Consider the following 17,023-nt stretch of genomic DNA (forward strand, 5'->3'; position numbering starts at 1 on the left):
AATGAGTTCAGATGCTGAATCAATTAACAAGAACAAAAGAGAACAATATCAGATAATAAAAAGTAAGGGAGTATTTTATTACAGAAGTCTTTACTGGACTTCTATAATCCTCTTTCTCCTTGTTAATGGACTAAGCAAAATACCTGCACTTGGGACTTGTGCCCAGAGCTGGCTCCACTCAAATTCTGAAATGTGGATCACCAGGAACTGCTGGGCAGTTTGTTTCCTAAGAAACATATGCTTTCCAGAGTAGAGGAATGTTACTAATACAGTTGTGCCTTAGGGGAAAACATGCCCTCTTTACAGAAGGGCTGAGCAGTTGATGTTTCAGAAGGGATTCCCAAGGGGAGATCCAATAATCTTGGCTGCAGTTTTTGCTTCTGGGCAAACGTGGGGTTCAGTCCTTGTGTTTAATAACCATTGTGGGTGTTTGCACACATGCAGATCATGCAAAACCTGTTTCTTAGATAGGATACTCCAGGCCAGAACTGATTTGTGAATCCAGGTTAACTCAAGCAAAACTGTAGTATGTCATTAAAGCCAGTTCCTCACCATAACCACCAGGTTTCAGCTGCAGATAGTGGTCCTTGGTGACATTCTCCAGGGCATGCATTTTCCTTGCACTAAATCCTTTGAAAGATTCTGCCAAAAGCTGCATGCTTTCCCAAGTATGAAGATACAGAACTATGATGTTGAATTTTAACATCAAAAATGTCTAGTGGTCCTTTCTTATACCTCGCTCACACTGAACTGCAGCATGGAAACAAGCACAGACTCACTTAGAACGTGCTGGAGTTTAAGAGGTTGCTGAAGCCCCTCTGCTAGTGCTGACTAACCCATCAGGTGTACCATCCCCAAACAGCAACTTGGCAAATTCCTTTTCAGCACTCCAAAAGTGAGGGTAGATGTAGCTTCAACAGCAAGAAGCAAAGGTGAGCAAGGTATAAGGAAGGATATGCTTGGAATGCTCACTTCCTTCTCTCCATTACCATAGATAGTACATGAAAGGCAAATGCCACATTCAACTGCAGAAGTGTCAAAAGCAACACCCCTGAGGCAAACAAAGGGGATGGCTGGAGGACAGCCTACAAGCAGCGATTTCAAATGGTCACAGAACAACCCTAAGAACCAGAAACAGCAGGGCTGAGACTAAAGGGAAAGCAGGGAAAGAAATTATTGGGAAGTTTATATATATTTGTCCAGAAGCTAAGAAAGAGAAAACTATTCAAAAGTGGGGACAAGGTAGATTATGGCAAGCTCTCAGCCCAGAAACCAGTGGGAACAGGGAAATCATTCTGAACTGCCTGTATGTTCAGCTATGGCTTCTTGAGCATCTGCAGAGGCACAGGAGTCACACGCACTGCGGCTTAGAAAGATTTCTGCAGTGGTCTGCATCAAGGGTAATGTGTACCCAACATACTCTGGTGTTCCACTTCCAAGCAGTAAGGAGCAGAATAACCCCTTCTGTCTTCATTTCATTTCTTATTTTTCTAGAATATTGTTGAAGTCATAGGCTGAGTACAGGGAGACAGATCATGGGATTTTCACTTGCCAAAAAGTGGTAAAAGATCAATGAGCCATGGAATTCAACAACAAACGTTGTTTTTCTGTAGATCCCACTTATGGTAATGAGCTAACAGCCTGGTCTTGCCAGTGCACTGAGTTAGGAGTTCCTCTGAATACTACCCTCCCTACAACCAGCTGGTAAAAGTTTGCGGCACATCTTGAAACTGCTTTGGGGGCCATGCTGTGGAAGACTGAACTTGTTTATAGCATGAGCCCTTCCAATAGGATGTGCAATCCAGCTTGTTAGCCTCTGATTCAAATTTTCTGTGCTTTCAAAGAAGGTATAACCCAGGAGCCTGCTAAAGGATCTTGTTCTGTTTGAGCCTTTGGGCTTAGAATGTCAATTCACATTGGTGTGACAGTTTTGCTTCATTTCAGGATGACTAGGCTCACCAGAAAAAAAAAAGTAATGAAACAAAACAAACTTAAAAGCAAAGGCATTCCTACGTCTTGATCATCATGAAAGTCTAACAGCATTTTTTTTTAGATAAATGTGGGATTATTTTTCATGGCTCTGAATGGAGTACTTTGACTGCAAACTTTGACTTCAACATAGCTTGTCTGTGTAATCTGAAATAATAGCCACTAAGAAGTCACCTTCATTAATAAATATTAGACTGAAGAAGAAAATACTGGTTCAAACAATGGTTTTTTGAAGTGCTGAAAGACCTGAGGTCCTATAGGGATGCAATCTTCCTGGCTAGACAATAAAGGTTTGGTCTGAGAAACTGGATTCCCATTGCACTGGTAAGTGGCAGGCAGATATTGCTGTCAAATGCACCTCTCTCCTACTGTAAAATAGGTTCTAACAATGATTCTAACAATGCACACACTCTGGACTAACTGAAAGTGAAGATTGTCTAAGGCACTTTCTTTTCAGATTTGAAAAATATTTCCACTTAACAGTGTAAATTCCGGCACAAAAGAGCTTTGCAGTAGCATTCTCCAGTATCTGTAAAACAATCAGTTTCTGTTGATGTCATTCAGAAATGCTCTGCAATATGAGTTGAGGAATATTCATCTTGATAGAACGGTAATTCTAAATTCTGCAATACACTATCATTTGGGATGGCACTAATGACTTCTGGTGATTATGTGGACAGAGAACATAAAACCCAGAGCCGTCAGGGTTAAACTGAAATAGATACCATTATCTGAGCACTGCCTTCTCTACTCTTTCTCTGAACTCCACTCATACTGAGAGGTGCTGTGTATCAGCTATGGAAACCTCTGAAGTATTTTCTATTGATATTGAGCTATTCTGTTACAGAGAACAAAGGGAAGATAATCTGCACTGTCTTTGGTCACAAGGAAGCCCACCTCAGAGTTAAGTATCTATGGAATACTTGGGGTACCATAGGCAGCTTTAGGATCCACTTTGAAAACCATCTTAAATTAATCTCAGGTTGTACTGTTGCTGAATTTATAGAACCAGCCTTTTCAACAGGGGGATGGTCTAATAATCAAAATATACCTGCAGAGAACATTTGTGGAAAACACAGGCTGTCTTGCTCAGATGGTCTGCCAAGAGCTTGCCCTCCCTGCAGAGATGCATAACCAGTGAATTACTTGATCTCTGATGTTCAGATCTCAAAATACGTTAGCTTACTAACTTAAATAGTTTCATTACCCTTGCTTGCTTAAGGCTATTAGATAGTCCAGACACAAAATTCTTTTTTTTTCCAGAAAGCCAACTGTTTTCTGGGCTGCACCAAAAGAAGCATGCCCAGCAGGTCAAGGGAGGTAATTCTCCTGCTCTACTCCATTTCCAGGAAACCCCACCTGGAGTGCTGCATCCATCTCTCTCGTACCCTCAACATAATGAGGATGTGAACCTCTTGCAGTGAGGCCAGTGGAGGCCACAAAGATGAACGGGGTGGGGGTTGAATACCTCTCCTATGAAGACACGCCAAGAGAGTTGGGGTTGTTCAGCTTGGAGGGAAGGCTCCAGGGAGACTTTAGAGCACCTTCCAATACCTAAAGGGGGCCACAAGAGAGCTGGAGACGGCCTTTTGACAAGGACATGGAGTGATAGCACAAGGGGGAAAGGCTTTAAACTGACAGAGGGTAGATTTAGACTAGATATTAAGAAGAAATTATTTATGGTGAGGGTTGTGAGACACTGGAACAGGGCCAAGTTTTAAACTGAAAGAGGGTAGATTTTGACTGGATATAAGGAATAAATTTTTATCATGAGGGCCAAGTGTAAATGTTTCTTCAGATTACAAGGAAGCAGTAGCTTCAGAAGCTTGGTTTTGAGAAAATAAAAAATCAGCAGTATTAGCTCCATGCCAGCAGAGGGAAACAGAGCCTCAAGAAAACTAAATAACCCTTGTAGAGATGTTTTTCACCCATCATATCCACTGAAATGGGACTGTTTTAGCCAGGGATAAATTAGATCCATTGAGATGTGGTAGAATATGTCATCTTGTTTCCTATATTTATTATGTACACTGACAGAAATAAGTAGAAGTGATTTCTGCCTTGAGGTGGATCTGATAATATATGATTCAGACATCTTGGGCGTAATTTTTTCCAAGTTAATAAGTGTTTCCTTACTCTCCGTTATTAGGTCCAAAGTGCACTTGGCAAAATATGATCCAAATCAAGCACAGTCAGAAGGGACTTATGGATGTTGGAATTCATTTCTTTCACCTTGGAGGATATCATTCAAACACCAGTCATTGCAGCACTAGGTGCTTGTGACAAAACATGACTGGTGAGCTGGAAGAGCACTTCATACACACTGGTGGTAATAACAGACAGTGATGACCCAACACACTTTCTATGCAAAAGACAAATGCAGGTTTAGGCTAGGTTTTATCAAAAGCTCAGTGTTGGGGAGCATTGCTGCCTTGAGGAAGTGTTTCCAAAACACTGGCAGGGTTTCCAAAACTAATGGGGAAGACAGGAATTGTACAAAAAGGATCAGATTGCATATGAGCATGAATTTCACCTCTCAAAGCCCTTCACCATTCTGGGATCATAACATTTGCTTCCAAATCCCTCCAAATCAGCTTGCTTCTCATACTTACTGTTCTAGCTCCTAAGGGTTACATCTGTTAAAGGACACTTATGAAAATATGTAATTAAAAGATGCTGAACTCCAGGTAACCAAAGCAACACACCTGCTTGCCTGCTCTATACAAACAAAACAAGACACCACTGTGTGTTCCACTCCAAGGGACTCAGGATGTAGTGATATTAAATACCAACCATTTGGGCTAAGGGCAAGAGATGGAAATTTAATTAAAGGATGATGTCTATGACTAGCAATTTTGCAAGATTTGCATGCCTTAAGAACACATTCTTTTTCTTCCCCTTCCCCATGCTCAAAGTCAGCTACTGCCTCATGTTAGAAGTTTTGAGCTCCTTTTTCCTCTGAAGTCAGGAGGCACTGACAAAACCAAGCACTTAAAAAAATTTCCCACAGAGCATCATTCATGTATTCCCCTTATACTGTACTCCTGCCCAATCCACATGGAAGAGTTTGCTGCCACTGAACACAGAGACCTGATGTGACTTTGTGAGTTTTGGTCATTGAAAGTGGGTCTGCTCAGGGTACTCAATACTAAATTCCTGTGACTGTATCCTCACTTTTGTTGCTGGCAACTTCAGCTGCACGTAGCTCACTGGGAGCTCCCTGTGTGACAAGGAAAACTGTGCAACTGAGCCTGGGAAGGTAGGTCACTGCTGCCCTTCCTGTCAGTTTGCAGGATGTAACATCAGCTGTTTAAGAGACATCCTTAGCTTCTACCTGCAAATGTGGTGTGACTCTGGTAGTAATTCTGTATATGAGGTTGATAAACAGGACACATGCAAAGAAAAGTAGTCAGACAACAGACAGAACCTTGGTATTTTTAGCAACTTTCCATACAACAGACTCTGCAGCATGATGGATTGCTGTCACTGCATAGCAGATGAGTTACACCTAGCAATTACTGACATGCTGTTTCCCTGTGTCCTTTCACCTTGTCATCTGCTTTGGCTATATGCTTTCCAGAGCAAGCTCATCTTTTTGTACAGTCTACAGTAACACACATTCAATGCTGCTTTCATCTCAATAAGTAACCAAACTTCCAAGGAAACAAAGCGAACTCAGACGGTGTAAAAACGAGAAGGGGCTCCATACCAGCGAGGATGCAAAACAGTCTGGCACAAAGGGACCTTAACCTCAGCCAATGAAACTGAGCAGAAAAATGTAATTCCATTTCCCCTCCCCACTCTTTCAGGCAAGGTGACAGACATACGGATTTCTTAAAAACAAAGGTTGGTCTTGTGAGAGGCACCACAAGGCCTTAGCTCAGTTGCAGAAAAGAAACTAACAGTTAAAAACTGTCAACCTTGGAAATTCAATCAAAAAAGTCATATACCAATGCACATTATGCTAACTGGTGTCTCAACAGAGCAATGGGAGGAACAGAGTTTAGAGAAAAAAAATCTTTATGAACCTCTCTTACCATTCTGCTACTATACCAAGCAGTCAGCTGCATCTAACCAAGGCTATACTCCTTTAACATCTCTCGTCCAAACAAAGTGACTTCATGTGACAGTTGATGAAATCATTACCACTGGTGTTATAATGGAAAGTTACACACACATTCCCAACAAAATCTGGAAATTTAGATACTGAAAATACTCTTTCTTTCCATCCCCTACTGGGCCTCCTCTCCCGTTTCAGAGGTTGCTTGTTCCAGAGTAAAGTCTCATAACTGGGCTGCAATTCTGCATTTCCATTCACTGCTCACAAGTTCAGCTGTTTTCAAAATACATGAGCTATTACTAAGAGTGGGCTAAGACGAAAGATCACCAATCCAAGCCACAAAAGTATTCAGGCTGCAGAGAATGCTTTGAATGATTTTGAGAGTACTTCTTCCCTCAGTCTTACCTTGCAAATAGGACCACAGAAAGCTGTGTGCTGGGATGTTATGGACAAGATTAAGCAGGTATTCTTCCCTGTAACTCAGCACTGCCCACAAGGCTGGAAAGAATGGACCAGAAAACTGCGGAGGCTGTTTCTTTATTTCTCCAAAAGCCCAAGTCCTCCACCCTGCCTCACCCCCACCACAGATATGACCTCTGGTCCATTAGTGACATCGCAGCTTTAAGGGATTCTGTCCCTTCCTTCCTTGCTTCCTCCTGTCACAATTTCATATTGTTACAGAGACAAGCACTGTAGGCTGTTGAACATGGATGGATATGGCGGATGCTAGAAAGCAGCATCCCATTCTTTTCTCTTGGAAGAACATCACTATATCCCTCTGTATGTTTTCGTCCTGAATTTTGGGGGTTGTAGGGAAGAAGTAGGTATATCACAGACAGCTCTGGTAGCTGCTATATGCTCTCTCTAGGAAGGAAAAGAGAGACAGAATCAGAAGGAAGATTTAGAGAGAAAACAGAATTTTTTAATTAAAATGCTGAAGAAAAACATGGAGCAGTTGTAACTCCATCTCTGACAGAAACTCTCCCTACTGTGTTTAACATGATTTTGGAGCCCAGTATTACTCAACTCCCGTCCATAAACTGGGATAGTAGATCCAAAGCAGACCAGGGTAAACATGCAGGAGACCAAGAAGCTTGGCTGAATCTCAGTACCAGGCATATGCAAAGTGAGAAAGAGCGGAGCAGTACTGACACAGTGATCACTGATCTCCCCAGCTGGCCCATGTCTACGATAAGTGCATATGCCAATAAGCAGAGTAGGGTTTACCTCATTAGCATGTGCTTTGCTGACAAAGCCTCTGCACCAACAGCTACATTAAGGAGGGTAGTGGGGGGGGAAAGAATCACACAGCAGCAGCCTCTCTCCCATGAATTCCTCCCTTGAGGCTTTCCAGGTGAGCTGGTCATCACAGTGCACTCTCTCCTATCTCAACATTACCATCAGAGCAGAGGAAGTCCTCCAAAGCAGTACATCTGGAAAACATTGCAGTGATGACAACATGGGATGAGAGAGTCAAAGAGCAGGTGATGTGATGTCCAGTTCCAAGCTGATACCTGGATTTTGCAGACCCTGCTAGAGGTAAATGTACAGTGATAAATCAAGTTGTTTGGTCAAGGAAAGAGCAGACTGGAGAAGCAACCAAAGTGATAAAGCAAAAAATAAGGGAAGTGACCTAGAAAAATAAAGACAGTGGTTGAAGTACAGCTGTCTGCTTACATCATGCACAACTGGGAATGCAGATCAGACAAGTTACAGAGGTTTTCCAGATCTAGCTAAACACAATTACAACCTCTCTGCCAGTTTGGCCTCAGTACAAATATACCCCACCCCAAGATCTCATTACACTAAGCAGAGCAGAGTTTTACAAGTACTCCATTTCTGTAGCCAGCAGAAAAGCACAATTCCAATTAAGAAGTACAAGGAACTGTTTATACCAGGCTTCCCTATCCACCACAGCACAGGTCAGTATTATCATTACAGACCTATTATTACTGTTTTCACTGTACTGTACAAATAATATCAAAATATAGTATTATGAATATCCAATTACTATTTAGTTTTTTATATTATTCATATTCAAAGGACAAATTCAAAGGAATAAAAGAAATGCAAAGAAAAGTAAAACTTTACATGTTATATACATAATCTTGACCACAGTTCTTGAACTTGGGCTTTTAAGTGAGGTACATGAAGAGATGGATTGCAGGACCAATCCCTCTCACCAAAGACAGACAATTGAGTGCAACAGTCAGGAACTATCCTCTCCACATTAAAGTTTGTTGACTCTCACTCACTAAGACATTACACAGTGATAAACTTCTTTTAATTTCTATTTAACTTCTAACACATTTCAGGCTGTGAAATATCAAAAGGAAATGTGTAGTAACCAAACCTTTCTCCCCCTAAAAGAGGAAAATACACCTTTAGAGTAATTCAAAGAATGGTTATCTGTAATAGACACTGAGTAAGAAATATTCTTAAGCTACTACATGTGTGTGTGTGCACTCGGGACACGGACAAGAACAAGAAGGGCCAGTGGTTAAGAGCAGAAACAAGAGCGGGACTTTTCCTATGAAAAGCAGGGAGGAGCATTTAGAAACTTAAAAAAAAAAAAAGGCATTCTGGACTATGAAGGCAGGAGGAGCAAACCTGTAAACCTGAGGCAGCAGAGCAGGGAGAACACTGCTGAACATCCGCAATGAAAGTAAGAGAACTGAAATACAGACAGGGCCTGGAACTATCTTAGTAAGACAGGATATATGAAACTCAGAAGGAATTCAGAAAATTCTCAGCTGTTTTACTTTTGTAACATTAAATAGTAAGGAAAATGACACAAAAGCATTTATGGAAGCATTAGCATATGCATCAGCACACTCCCAAGCACTGAACCACAAGAGATAAAATGGCCACTAGTCTGCAGTGGCAGCCATTTCACCTGCTTACAGAGGTAACAGAGTGCTACAGAGGCACAGTTTAACATACAGATCTGCAAAAAAAAGCAACCACAGCTATTGGAAGAAAGGCATAGCTGCAGACAAAGTACCAGTCACATTCCTAGTTTCCATCCACATGTGAACAACTAGAACAAGCATACAGAAAACAGGAACTAAAATTTACATGAAATGAATATCCATGAAATGAAGAGGAAGAATGTGAAGGACAAGAGGTGTTTACTGATAACGTACCAACTCAGTATCTTGATTCCCTTTTTTACTTCACAATTTCAAGTAGGCACATTGTAGAAAGGCTATCAGTATATATCTAATTCTTCACAGTGCTTCACTAACAACAAACCAATTGAGCCATGTGCAAGATCTATAACCTATGGTTTGAAAGATTAGCTCTCTTCAGAAATGAGATAGTAAGAATTTACGTGACCATGTCTACAACAAACCCTGCCACTGTGGCTTCAAAATCCAAAGGCATATTATCTCTGGTAGATTAACTGAGCTGCAGTTCTGTTTTTCTCTAGCAGTCATCAAAGCTATCAGAATAGTATGATCAGTATGGTATGATTTTACTTGTAAAACTCATAAGACTTATATTCTCAGTGACTCAGGTGAAGTCATAACACAACATCAAAGGCCTAATGCTAAAGTTACCAAGGTATTTGGGAAGATTATTCATGTCAATATAAAGTACTTTAGAACTAAATTCCTGGAGGAAAAAAAGATCACTATAATGAAAAATATCAAACAGGTTTTACTTTTCTTGCTTAGCTGCAGCTTTGATACAAGATGAATAGATTTCTGAAGTTAGACAGCACTTCAGAAAGGGGAGATGGTGCAGAAGATACCAAAAAGAACCTCACACTCTCATGAATTACAATTCAACTCTTTATTCAGTTCTCCATGTTTTTAGGACAGGGATCATAATGACTGTTAATGTGTGGACACCACTCCATTCCACATCATTGCTGGTCCATCCTTTCTTCCCTTCATTGTGATGGAGGCATTATCAAAAGGCTAAATGTCCCCATAAGAGGCAAAAGACGACCTCCTGTTGCTGCAGAAAAACCTAGACAAATAAACCATTGAAAAAGTTAGTCTTTGCCCCAAAATATGAACACCAGAAATTCAAGCAAACATCATAAAAAAAATCTCTGTACCCAGCACCTATCTGGCTTCCTTGATAGCTGCATTACAGACACACCAAGGACTGAGCCATGGGTACCAAGCTCCTCTTCTGACCTTGGAAAAGGTCTTTCCAGGTCAGGGAGTGAGATGCAGTGAAGGCTGTGTTCTAATGATAAAATCTAGTTCCTGTTACCTTTCCAGTAGGTAGAGTTCAATCTCTGCAACTGGTGATCCAGCATCTTTCACACGCATTAGACTCCTGCGGAAATATTTCATGTGGAGGAAAAATTGTATAAAAGTTTAGCAAAGTCAAACTGCAGACTCTTCCTGCCTAGTTCTCCCACTGATAAAGCTTCAGTATTTGCCATCCAGTAAACAAACATTTCCATTCAGGCATGGACAAGTATTCCTACATCACATTACAATTGCACTACTCCTCCCATACACTGTTGTAAAGATGGGTGGGGAGAGCAACCATAACATTTGTGTTGTTTCTGCTGGCCTTGTGTTTGTTAGATGCATGGGAAAATATACACAAAAGCAGACCAAGTTTCCTCTTGAAACTCTCAAAATACAAGTTTCAGACTTAATGCACGACACCATTGAACAGAAAAAATCCGGAGAATAAAGACTACCAGGCAGTGCTTTGCACAGTAGCAGCAAGAAAGGGAACCTGCACACACATCCTTGGGCAAATCAGACTTCTTGTAAATGAAATATTTACAGGTGTGAAATATATACAGTTGCACAAACAGTCAATGTGAGGTTCCCATTCCTCATCAAGGCATAACTGAAACATTCCTCTTCACTCCTGGCCTCCCACTACATTGATATGATAGAATGAAAAGAACACCTGTGTATACAGCTACTGCTTAGTCTTCTCTCTCTGCTTCATTGCACCTTCATGTTCAGTCCACATAACACTGTGTACAATTTTCACCTCTCCAGTTCTTCTCTCTCCAAAATGTATGTATTTTACAACACAGTGAAACTAAGCATCAAGGAAGCTCAGCAGTACCACTGCTTCCAGGAAATCTGCATCGAAAAAATGCATGACTGGCCAAAGAGGTAGCTTTGGGTTACTGGCTAAAATAATATGGACTTTTCCTCCTTCTCTAACAACAAATGCTAATCTGTACAAGAGGGATTGTCCCAATAAATTTTGGAAATTAGTATATATGCCTGAAAATTCATGACTGTGATAAATTATTTTTTTTTTTTTTTTACAACAATGAATTACGTTCAGGTTGGACATCAGGAGGAATTTCTTCACAGAAAGGGTTGTCAAGCATTGGAATGGGCTGCCCAGGAAGGTGGCGGAGTCATCATGCCAGAAAAGACTGTACATGGCACTTACTTCCTGGTCTAGTTGACATGGTAGTGTTCATTCAAAGGTTGTGACTCAACCTCAGAGGTCTTCCCTACACCAACTGATTCTGTGATTCTGTGAAATTAGTTTTTTTCCAATTAGAACACTTCATTGAAAAAAAATCCAATGACCTCTAATAAAACTTAATTTCTTTTCCATTCATGTATGAAAAATCTCAATTATATTGCAACTTGTCTAACACAAAAATTCAGTCCTGAGTTGGAAAACTGTATATATATCATATTACATTAAACCTCAGATTAACATAACACAGTACCTGTACTTGGGAAAATGAAAAGCATTACATGAAGAGGGAAATTTAAAAATTCATTGTTTAGCAAAAGCAACTGCACTGTCTACAGACACAGAGGACACTACTGACAAACACTTCTGCTACTACTGTGTATATTGCAATAAAACCATACAGCTCAGCAAAATCTATGTTAGACTTCTACTCTCTGTTCCCATTCAGACAAGGCCAAGATTAGCACAGCTGACTGTTCTTAGAGAGCACTCCACACCTATATTCCACACCCTGTTCAACCAATCTCAGCCCTACGCACCACTGACATTTCAGAAGGCAATTTTTTTTGGTAAAAGATGTGTACAGAAGCACATCAAGGAGTTCTGAAAGCAAAAAGAAATGGCAACAGAAGATAAAGATGCAATTCAGTGTATGCAACACTTTCAAAGTTCTTTCTCAGATGCTTCTTTGTCTGCTCTTATTAAAAGATAAACCAAAAAGCTTTCTCCCCAGCAACATCAGTGACTACTCGACTGACACCAGACTTGGGATATAACTAGTTGTGTAGTTCCTATGCACAGTAACTGCTCTCCCTTAACCATTCTGCTTCCTATAGAAATGGATAATAGAATGGCATATTCAACTCCCCAAGCACACTCCTCTCCTTCCAAACTAACCAAAAATATCTATTACCCTAAGAAAGAGTACTGTATGTAGCTGCATACAGCAAACTGCCTCCAAATAAAAAAGCAGACACACAGAAATTCACATAAATCTTTTATAAGCCCTTCTCGCACAGAGACTTGGCAGAGCTTAATATGCTGACATATTACTGTGCAGACTCTGTATATTCTAGTAACACTTGTACTGTTCCTAAAGGGAACAAAAGAAGGATGCAGAAATACCTTGAAAATGCCTTGCATGAGTGCAATGTAAATGTTAACTTTTCTGTCAGCCTAATCCATCATCTTGCTTTCAGTCAGTGTGAGGATCCTATCCAGTCCCTTCTTTCACATACGTATCACCCCCCTTGCCTGCCCGTGCAAGTCTATGACAAGAATAGAAAATATTCTGCTTCAAATCTCTGCCATATCAAAGATACAGAAAACAGGATGCTTTGCTATGTCACATCTAAAAGAAAAAAAACCAAAACCCTTTGTACTGACAGCCACATGCAGAAACGTGGCGGATCTGAGACAGTATTCTAAATGCCTTTTTGTTTATACAAAAAAAATAATCCTTTCCTGACCAGTTGACTCTAAGTCACCTTGCTCACTAAAAAAACTTAGATACATTTATATACTTCTATCGCTTAATATGCTAAGAAGCAATAGGTTACAGGTGTATTGGGGCAAATAGGGCCATGTTCAGGGTCCCTCTTCCCAAATATTACTGTCATCTAAACTCAGTGCAGTAACACCTTTAATCCACATGACCATCCATTCAAGTAGGCAAGCACTACAGTTAGTTTCCATATCAACGGAACTTTCAGCTCTCCTTGAGATTCAGCTCGCAAAGGTTAGTATCCTTAGCATATATTATATACAGAAATTCTGGTGAGATTCCTCCTTACAAAAGCAGCTGAGAATGCTCAATATCAGCAAAAACTGTTTCCCTGCCTCATCTCTATTCTGATGACAGACTGACACAGGCTTCAGACTCCTTTGCCTCTACTACCAGAAATTACTTTCTCTTCTTCACTTCTCAAGCCTGACCAGATCTAAACCCCTTTCCCTATGAGTTTCTTCTCACATACAGACTTTGCTCATCATATATAACAAGGGTTTAATCAATTCTCCATACAAAATATTTTCCACTTAGCACATGCAATCTCCTTTCACTCTGCAGTAATTCAGTTCTGGGATTTCCAGCCTGTAGTCCACATAATACTTTCAAAGGCTGTATGATAACTTAGAAGCTAATGAGAAAAGCATACCAGTTGTCCACAGTCCTAAGTGGTGCCTGATGTGCACTGGAGAGTATTTAGTTGCCTGGCTATCAAAATTCAGATCCAGTTTAGTTCTTGCATATAAGCACTGTTTCTGATTTTAGTGTAACCCCATGTAACAACAGGAAACAGAACTTTGAATTTATCAACTAATACTCAGCTGTCAGTGAACTAAGAAACATTTATGAAAGTACAAAAGCGATCGGTCTATTCTGCATATTGGTATATATTCTGGACACAATTTTTTTTCCCAATCCACTTGGACGTGCTTCTCTGCATTTTCAGCTGATCCAGATTCAAATTTCTCCTATGCCAGATAGTTCATCAGTGCTTCCATATCTTGCTGTTCTCTCCTCTTTTACTTTCTTTTCAGAAAGGGAAGTCATCCTAATAAAGGTCAGCGTTTTAATCTCTGGTAGGAGACTTACTCAAAATGGAGGTATTGTTATGGTGGAACATACTAATGACAGCTGCAACAGTAAGTATTTTATGATGTCTGGATCAGTGGTCCATAAAGGGGAGTGCACCTTCCCCAGGGAGGGATTCAAGACAATCCATAAGGCTGCAGGGCGAAAATATTTTTTCACCATTAATAAATATAGTTAAGTAAATGTTTTAAATAGTCTTCATCTTTATCTCATCCTGTTTTAATTTCTTGGTTTTATGTAAGTTTTATAATGTATGTAGCAAACCATGAATATAACTTCTAAAAAATATATATTTGAGCATAAATATATGCTCAAAACGTTTTTTTTTCTGATAGGGATGTGCAATCCAACAGGTTTCAGAGTCATGGGTCTAGGTAACTAAAGAGGTGGTTGAAACTATCAGCTGTTATCCACTAAGTCATAAACATTATATATTTTGTATTTCCCACTTCCAAAAGGAATTTTAACTGTTGGTGATCCAAACCTTTTTTTCCTGCCTTGAGATATAGGAAGTCTCCATAAAGAACATTGTTCTTTACTATCATGGCACTTCTCAGGCTTCTATCATGTCATCTATATGGTGCTCTCTAAGTAGCCAAAAAAGCATATGAGCTCTGAGCCTGTGAGGTTGATTGCTGGCTGACAGTAAGGATACTTTTACCTTCATAAAATAAAATTCCACAGGTAAAGATTGCAGAATCCTTAGATTATATACCTCTATCGCTTAATATGCTAAGAAGCAATAGGTTACAGGCGTTTTGGGGCAAATAGGCCCAATTATTCTTTGGTTTTTAAACTAGGTTAAAACTAGAATTTCACCAATGGCACAACTATAATTAATCGTCCTGTGAGGCAGAGAATGGATGGGCTAGATAAATTCCTTCCAGCCTTATTTTCCAGTACTCGAAAGATGTGGCAATTTTGGTGAAGTTTAATTTTTTAAGATATATACTATGCCTTATAGAGGCAGACGGGAAACTGGAATGTTGAATCAAAGATGAGAATTAGGATATCAGGTAACCAAACACCAAATCAGATAGGTCAGTGTGCCTACTGTGCTACAGGCAGTCTTTTGATGGTTAGAATTCTGTAAATTAGACTCACCATTCAAAGGGACAGTTCAGGGACTCTGCCTTTCTCCTCCATTCCCCTTACTCCAGTTAGTATTTTGCAATCCATTTCTCCCAGTACTGGAGGTTTCTCAGGTCACAGTCATGAGTTTCTTCTGCTGCTGCTGCTGCCACCTACCAGTTTTATTATTCTGTTGCAGCAGAAGGGCATATAGAAGAAGTTCGTGTTCAGCATGCACATAATCATCATCCTTTGTCTAAGATGTCATGGCCTATTCAAGTTCTACAACATTTCCCCATACACTAGGCAAAGCACTGGGCAAAACCAAGATCAATACAAGGCTTTGAAAGCCATTCCATGAAGAGGAAGGAGCATGATCTGTAAAACCACCTTTCAAGAAACATTAAATACCAAAACATTAATTTCTGCAGAATGCAGTACATTTTTATCAACTCTCCCCACCAAAGATCTGTATTTCTTTCAAGACAATCTCTACTTAATATGTATCTAAAATCAGGTTAGAGATGCAAAACTGTGATCCAACATGAATTCATTAATAAATTTGAGGAAAAGAAATTCTTATTTTTAGACATTATTACAAACCCCAAAAAGACACCCAACCACATGCCTGAAAGTGTTACACCCGTGTCCTATAGCAGTTGATGCACAAAAATATACACAAATAAAGGAATAGGCCTGCCCAGTGCTGAGACGCAAGAAGTGGGTGTGTCTGAAAGGAAAAAGCATTGGAAACATAAGTATAACAGGTTTGTAAAATTATCTTGCAAGTAAAATTAAAGACACAAATTATACACTCAATTATACCAGTGAAATTGGATATCACTCCACTGACTTTCACAGAGTGATTCCAGGTTTATCTCAGTGTAATTGAGAGCAAAATTTGGCTATAAAATTATTCCCTCCCACCTTAATTTGAAGCTGCAGTTTATGGTATTGCTGATAAATTTACTGTGTATCAGGAAAATATAAATTGAGACTACAAAAAGTAGACTATTTTATTACGGTATAGAGGAGTTATTAGCATACACAGAAAAATAATCTGAAACAAGTGCTAATTCCTTACAGATGTCATGGGAAATAGAAAACTGCATTTGGAAACTTGGAAGCCTGTCTGTAGGCTCATATTCTTCAACTTGGAATGGTATTCCAATTGTCTGATATTTACATCTGAGTAAAATACAAGATTATCCTCCTTAAAAGAAGTAAAAGAATATTAAGTACCCAGCAGTTTCACATGGTTTGAGATTCAGGGAGTTGAGTTACCAGAGAAGGATAAAATGTACAAGTGCTTTGATATAGCAGTAAGGACAACATAAAATATATCCCCCATCCTCCACAAACAGAAATAATCAACCCAACAGTCTTTTTCTTCAGCACACGTATTCTTCCATCTGTCCTCTTAACTGGATCCTGCTCTATTGAATTTTAATAGATTTAACATTCTTAGCACTAGTTTTTCAAATCTATCAACTCCTAATTGATGCAGTTATATTTTATGTTCATTTGGCAAATGGAAAGCAACATACCTTTCAAAAATCTAAGCTAAAATAGTACACTTGAAGGCAAACTACCTTGAACTGACAAAGAAGTGGAATGAATGTATTACAAAACTACTCCTCACACAGTCACATGAGGGGACTCACTTCTGTCTTACCTGAGTAAAGCAAAGGACAATGACAGTTTTTTTAAAGGTCAACAAGCATAAGGAGGGAAATCGAGGAAGAAAAGTAGGATTTTCTCTAAACATCACAGTTAAAGAAATCATTCAACAAGTTTCACCAAAATGAACTGATGGGAAGAAAGGAAGGCAGACAAGTTAGCAAATTTATGAAGGTTACAGTAAGAGCAGAAAAGTC

General features: G+C 39.7%; 1 long non-coding RNA gene across 2 annotated transcripts; it reads right to left on the minus strand.

Annotated features, from left to right (window-relative positions):
- Positions 1-9,828: 9,828 nt before the first annotated feature.
- Positions 9,829-17,023, minus strand: LOC108504755. 2 transcript variants are annotated; one of them, XR_001877240.1, is made up of 5 exons: positions 15,180-17,023; positions 14,076-14,209; positions 11,444-11,530; positions 10,280-10,345; positions 9,833-10,027 (listed from the first exon to the last, which is right to left on the minus strand). It is a non-coding gene; the product is annotated as an uncharacterized LOC108504755 (long non-coding RNA). The 2 variants fall into 2 exon arrangements; XR_001877241.1 differs by lacking the exons at positions 11,444-11,530; positions 14,076-14,209 and having other exon boundaries at positions 9,829-10,027.

Source organism: Lepidothrix coronata, unplaced genomic scaffold, assembly GCF_001604755.1.
Source record: "Lepidothrix coronata isolate B3197 unplaced genomic scaffold, Lepidothrix_coronata-1.0 Scaffold174, whole genome shotgun sequence".
Taxonomy (NCBI): Eukaryota; Metazoa; Chordata; class Aves; order Passeriformes; family Pipridae; genus Lepidothrix; species Lepidothrix coronata.